General features: G+C 50.7%; 1 protein-coding gene across 1 annotated transcript in view; it reads right to left on the bottom strand.

The window, feature by feature from the left end:
- SPERT (spermatid associated) overlaps nucleotides 1-7276 on the bottom strand; it is an 11351-nt gene that overhangs the window by 1258 nt on the left and 2817 nt on the right. The gene's annotated exons all lie outside the window — the stretch shown is intronic.

Below are 7276 nucleotides of genomic sequence, written 5' to 3'. Positions count from 1 at the left end.
GGGCTGGCCTGGCCACGCCGGGCACCTCTGCGCTTGGCCTGTTGGCGCCCTCCCGGGACAACACGGTCGCTCCCCACCGTCCCCTGCACGTCTGTCCTACGAAACTGCGGGCAACGGAATGGCAGACACAGCACCAGCGCTGCGGGGGGAACACGAGGTCGGGCTCCTGCCGGCCTCCGGTGCGTGTCCAGTCCACACATAGCCTTTTGGGGTGCGTTTCTGCTGAAAGACACCTGATGAGTGTGTATCGTTGATTCATTGACATCAAACATTCCACCAGCAGCGCTATAACCCACGCCTGACAGTGCGCGCCTAACACACCTGTTCTCCCTGGGACACCCCAGCCTCCTAGTGCTTGGGACTATACAGCGCTTCAGGGCCATTTAGGACACTGACATCACCAACAAAACGCACGGAAACGTGAAAAACGTGGTACTAACTAAACCGTGACAAGGACACTATTTCACAGCGTGAGGGCTGAAACAGCAGGGCTCCTCCAGGGAAACGCGTGGACCAGCCAACGCAAACGCTGACGGCTCCATGCACGTCTGGGGATGGCCTCCGAAGCACCATGGCTGTCGGCTGGGGTGTTACAAACCGGTTTTAGTGAAAAAACGTTAGGCAAATTCCCAAATGTGGACTCCATCAACAATGACAATAGACTATCGTAGCGGTTAAAGGCACTGACTTTGGCCCCACGGTTACCAGTTACAAGAAGACAGGTAAATTACTTGAGCTTTCGTTTTCACATTTTCCCATGGGGAATATGCCATCTACTGCCTTGGGTCATCGAGATATTTTTAGGACTAAAAGAGGAAATGTACAAAAGCACCAAGCGTGGGCGCTGGCACACTTCTGTCACCAGGGAGGAGGCACAGACGCTGCTGTCTGGCTGCCACGGCTGCAGATGTGAACCCACAGTCGGCCGGGCAGAGGGGCGGCATGAATCACCCTGTGGCCACCCGAATCGCTGTGTCCAAATCGGCAGTGCTGTTGGTCAGCCTCGCCTTCTCCCTTGCCTCATTCTGGCTCGCTCTCCGCTCTTAGTCACCTGAGTCTGTCCTGCCATCAGCCCCTGACCCATCTACCTAAAGAGTGCTAGACTCGAAGCAGAGTCCCGCTGACAGCTTTGGGAAGGAAGGGCACCGTCACAGACATACCACTGAACAACAGGTAACGAAGACAGCAAAGGATACTGAGAAATTCATAAACGGGAATTCACGATGGGTGCCATGCGCCGCAACACCACCACCTACAAGAGGGATGGATCCTCAAAGCTTCAACCCAGAAAGCCAGTAGCTCTCACACTTCGCAGCACAGAGGAATCATCGGAGTGAGTTCTAAGTGCAGGTTTCGGAGCCGCCTCCTTGCAAGACTCTCCGGGCCTCGGTCCAGCAATCTGCATTTCTAACCAGCTCCCCCAGGTGATTCTGGCTGCAGGTAGTCGCGACGGCTCTAAGCCAGGTAGACTATGCAGTTCTCCCAAGTGGGGGTTACGCCAGGGTGAAAGGCTGAGACGTCAGGTCTGGGGTCACAAAGATTCTCATCCTGGTTCTGTCACCCTCTCTGAGACCCAGATTTGTTCACTGGTAACAAAGAGGGGGTCGAACTATGATCTTAAAGGCCCCCTCCAACACCAAGTGTCATTGAAATGGGCCTGTCGAATGGAATGACGTGCACCTGGCTTAGGTCACAGCACTGTCGTGAAAATCGACTGAGATAATAAATGCGAAAGTGTTTTTTTAAACTGCCAAGTGCTACAGAGGTGTAAGGTATTGTCATCGAGAAGAGCAGGCTTCGCTAATGGGAGAATTCTGAGATGTATTCAAAAAGCAGTGAGTAGGGTGCATCCTGGGGGAAAGGCAGGAACTGTAGCAGTAAATTTAAATAAAAATAAGATCATGGTAGCTCCCTCTAAGTGTGCCGAAAGCATTTCATCCACGTACATCACAATACTTTCCAAATAGCGGTTCCTTATTCGTTAGGTTATTTTCATAATTTTACACGGAAGATAGAAAACAAGTCAGTTAGCTACCATCTGTAGTTTACGTGTGCATATATGTATATGCATACATGTATATAGTTATGTATCTCTACGTGTCTACAAAAATAGGTGTATGTAGAGATATATGATTTGCACAGGGAATAAAGTTGGTTACAATTCCTTGAGCCCTGAGGAGCTAGATACATAGAAGACACAGTTCTATGCCATTAACTTTGCAATTAACACATGTCATTGACTCTGTAAGGATGAGCTTAATCTTCTGGGTAGCGAGGGTGTAAGGGCATTCTGTAATCAGAACCTTATTTGCTTGAAATAAGTCCAGCCTCCATGGCTTCCGTACTCCTCCCCCGAGAAAGCACACCGGCCTTTGTGGCCGAACCTGTGATCAACACGCCCACACCACGTCCTTGTAAATTTAAGGTCCCCTGATTCAGATTTCCGGGCAGGTCAGCCAAGGTTAACAAGGACTGACGCTAGAGAGGTCCTCTCCGTCCTCAGACGAGAAGTGACACAGGGCTCCACCTCGGCAGCGTCCTGCTCTAGATGACATTACCACGGAAAACGCGCTTTGAGTCAACAGTGCGCCTCCCACTCTTGAGAAGGAACGGGAAGAAGGAGACACATATCGAGCCTTAATTTTGTGCTGGGCCCTGAGCTGAGCATTCTACCCACCCGATTCATTTAATCCTCACAGCGCGGACTTCCTAAGCTGCTGTTATTATTCGCATTTTGCAGATGGAGAAGCTGAAGCTCAGAGAAGTTAAATAACTAGCATCGGTTCGCTCACTAAGTCCCAGTTCGGGCCACGGATTTATCAAAGGACTTGCAGCACTTGGGGGCCGAGACAACTTTTCGTTAACTTTTTATTATGGAAAATTTTCAAACATGTATAAAAAATAGTCTAATAATTATTAGCTGGGTACGTTGTCTCATGTACCCATCACCTAGCTCCAGCCATGGTCAAATCGAGGCCACACTTGCTTCACATACACCATCACTCGATTCCACAAACACTCCCCTTGCCACTGGGTTATTTTATTTTATTTTTATTTTGCCACCGGGTTATTTGAAAGCGAAGTGTAGACATGGAGTCATTTTATCCATAAATACGTCAATTTGTATCTTTTAAACAAAACCACAAAATGTCTTCCTTTTAACATTTAACAATGATCTCGTAATATCAGCCAATACTGAGTCACTGTTCACAGTCCCCCCAACTATCTCGTTCCTTCCTCAGGATTGCTCGATTCCAACCTAAGCCGTCCGCTCCTTGATCCAAAGAGGACTCGCTAATGCTTGAGACCTGCTCAGAGTATCCGTGACGGCCTTTAAATCGCCCTGCTCGGCTGTCATGATTCTCTATTCACATTCTGAACTGGGTACCAACGCATTTTCGACTGTCCCCTCAACAGAAATACACTAAATAAAAACTTAGCACGTAGCGGTGGACCCCAGTTATGGACAACCTGGGTATCCGAGGCCCGTCGTTATGCGCGCCATCGGGTGACCGTGGTCACACCGTCTCCCCTTGTCTCCTTGGTCTCCATTCCCATGTCATGAGGGGCTGGTGGCATGATCTCTGAATGCTCTCTTAGTCTACCTTTCTCTGGCCCAGCGAATCCGTGCTTATACATGGGCGCCGCCACCTCCAGCAGCCCTCGTTCACCAGCCTGGTTGACATCTCGTCCCCTCTGCTAAATGGTCAACACTTTCCAAGCGGACCGTGTTGCCTTCTCCGTTCCATGGCCAAACGCCTGACCCGGAAAATGCCGATGGACTCCCAGGCCCCTTTCCTTCCTAACCCAAGAAACCGCATCCTCCTCTCACGGCTGAGCCCTGATATCTCTCCTCCCACCCGTCGGCAGGACCAGGACGGAGGCCGAGTGCGGAGTCACCTCGTGGCCTCGTTTCTTGCATACGATACAGAACATCCTGACACTATCAAGATGAGGCTACAGTAAAGCAGCATCTTTTCTAGTGGAGAAAGCGAGAAGATTTAAGGAAAAAAAAACACTAAATATGGAGGGATTTCAGACGTGCCAGGGAACCCGACTGAACTGTGGGAAAACATGAACCGAGACAAAGTCTTCCTTTCCCGTGGCGCTTCCCCGATCCCAGGCGCACCGGCCCGACTTAGTTCTCAAAGGAAAGCTCCGTCGTGGCCTTGTGAAAACACCTCGCCCTCATCTATCCCCCTCTGCATCTCCCTGCACCGATTCGTCCTCCACGTTTATGTTAGTGAATCGACTAATGTTAATTTAGCGCCTGGCCTCAGACCCCGGCCTCGGGGAACTTCCAGAAAACTGAAATATCGGCGCACGGTGCCTGCTATTTCTCGGTGCGAATGAGCCGCTCAGAGCACAGGCGATCAGGTGTCGGGGTCCAGGGACCGGACACCGCAGACCTGAAGACGGTCCTGGCTCGGCACCGTACGGGTGTGGACCCTTTCAAATCGCTTCATCTCCAAACATAGGATACGCGGACGCTGACGTGGTTCAGAGGCAGCCCATGTGTTTGTGCAGGTTGTACAGTGACAAACTTCAGAGGGCACCGTTCACATCTGTTGCTGCGCAGCCTGTACCAACATCTATCTGCCCTACCGCGGGGTTTGTCGTAGAGTTCGGACACCAAAAAAGAAATTTTCTTTACTTACAGAGAGCTACATCCACGCGAGGATGTACGATGGGCCCGGAAGAGGAGTCGCTTAGCGCTTCCTTACGGGAAGATTTATAGAGCAAGAGAAAGGAATTAACGCCGACCGAATGACTGTTATGGGTTAACATGCCAATAGATATGCACATTTATATGTAGCATCTTACCAAAAAGAGCTACTAGGGTCCTAGGTCAGATCACATAACCCGCAAGTTTAAAACCAGGATGTCTGACTCCGAGCTCCGTGCTCATTCCAGCCTGTCGCATGGCCTAATACTTTTACTTTGCATCTGTTGATGTCATTACTTTGCAACGGTTCTCATATGTTCTGTCCCATCTTCTCTCCCGATGAATAAATTGCAATTCCCTGACGACAGTGAACCTGTCCCTTATCTTTTGACATCCCTAGGCCTGATAATTAGAACAGTGCATGTCATCTGCAGTGGAAGCGTAATGAGTCCTGACCAATGAACCAACCAAGATGCACTAATAAAAGGCAGGGAGGAGAAATCAGGTCGCAACATGTGAAATTGTTACCTTGTACCATTTCTGGCCTACGAAAGTGGCGATTTTGTTTGTCTTAATGTACCTAGTCTATCTGATCAAGCTGTGCCCTTTTGTCAATTCGTATTTTCAACTGCAGAGCTGTGACCGTGTGTGACAAATGCAGTGACGGGGTTTCCCCGTGTGGATCCCACTAGGCTGTAGCTTCCCCTACGTAGCACCGTAAAGGAAGCTGCCCCCGCATGAAAATGCCCGTGCATGCTGGCTGCCCACGTCACCATCTTGAACCTATGACCTAATGAGGGTAGAGGCCCCGAACTCTCAGTAGCTTTGGTCTCCAAAGTCCCATCTTTGAGCGCTCTCGAGAAAGTCATTTAGCTTCTCTGAAGGTCACCTCTAAAATGAACCCAAATGTAGCTGCTCTGCCAACTTCCTGAGGTTGTCTGAGGCCGACAAAGTAGTCGGCAAGCTGTCATGAAGGCCAACCACATGGCCGGGTCCACTGGCGAGACTTAAACGTCCCTGGCCCAAAGCACTACAGCAAATGCTGACTATATCTCTTTATAAAAGGGCTTTCCAAAAGGCAAGCATCTGAGCTAAGCAAACCCATGACGTATGAAATCCTAGGCCTCCTTAGCCAATGTTTGACGCCAGCTCCTTCTCAGTAGGTCACCTCGACCAGTGGTATCACTGGGCTGGTTTCATGGGCCACACTAACCTGCCCTTGATGTCCTTGAGCCCTGACAAGAGATACGGGCCAACAAAGAGCCCTTGGGACACCCCGAAGGTTCTCCTAGGCCTGGGGGGTAGAGCCCATGGCGGCAAGTCCCCAGAGCAACATGACCCGCGTTGCCGTTGAAGGAAGGACTGTCTCCTCCCTGATTCATGGGACCCAGACCCAGTAGGTGGGAAGGAAAAGTGTTGGCTTCTTCATGGAAGAATAGAGAATGGGGGTGGGTGCCGGAGGGAAATACAGCTGGCTCATGATGCCTCCTCCTCGGGCCTCACTGGGAAAGAGACCGGGGGATTCTGCCCTCAGGAGACTGCGCTCACAGTTGTGACCTAAGATAAGTGAATGCCGGGGACCCAGGAAGGGCCCTGGGTGTGAGCATCTCCCTCGCAGATCTCCTTTTTAAATGCGAGTGGTACTGGAGGGGAAATGCTTGGAATCACCAACAACTATGTGCCTTTGTCGGGTTACTGGTCTCCTGGCGAGCGGAGAGCAAGGAGGGAGAGTGGCCAGTGGGATGCAGGGGGAGGCAAAGGGCAAAGGGCAAAGGGGAGGTGATGAGATCAAAGTCTCTTACTGATGCTATGGGGTTTCTAAGGAACAGGTCTCTCTGAGCGGGACCATCTGAGGTAAAACGTCTGGAGTTAGTGGCCTCCCATCTACTGGGTTTGGGGACAGGACTGGACAGCAACTGGTCAGGCTCAGCTGACACTCTGAAGCTCTCTCCGCTCCTGGAGAAGTGGCTAGCACAGACTTGAAGAGATGTCCGAAGGCCACGAGACACCAAGCCTGTTGGCCAAGCTTTTTAAACACCTACTTTGCCAATGGCACTGAGGGTCGCGGTCAAGAACACTCAGCCATGTAACATACTTTCAGGCACAGGAAGCTGAGGGGCCCAGAATGCCAGCAGGAAGAGCCAGATGCGCTACGAGTGTCCAGATGAGGTGACAAGGCTTCAGCCCATTACCATATCGTTCAGTTAACTCAGCTCCCTAGTCCCAGGATAAAGTCGATGTAGGTTTTAATACATGTGAACAGATAAGAGGATAATTCGCAGGCCGGTGTGATTAATTTTGATAGCATTATAACATTCACAGCGAGGCGGATAAAGATGCCGCTGTGTACGGTAGTTCCAGCCCATCGTTTACTATAGAAACTCACGAAATCTTCCTCCTAACAGTTCATTCAAGTCGGTACCGATACAGGTATTGTCGGCAGGTTCCACAGCTTCCGAAGAAGCAGCCCAACAAAGGAGATTGAGAAAGGCAACTGGGGGGGCGGGGTGTGGATAAGGAGGCGGGGGTACCTTCGGAGCGCATTCTGATCTGGCGTGGACCCTTCGTTAACGATTAGCAGTAAACAACATTTCCATGAAACTCACAGAG

This window comes from Pteropus alecto, unplaced genomic scaffold (assembly GCF_000325575.1).
Source record: "Pteropus alecto unplaced genomic scaffold, ASM32557v1 scaffold35, whole genome shotgun sequence".
In the NCBI taxonomy this organism is placed as follows: Eukaryota; Metazoa; Chordata; class Mammalia; order Chiroptera; family Pteropodidae; genus Pteropus; species Pteropus alecto.
The sequence above is the reverse complement of the archived record's forward strand: the minus strand, read 5'-3'. Positions and strand labels throughout refer to the sequence as shown.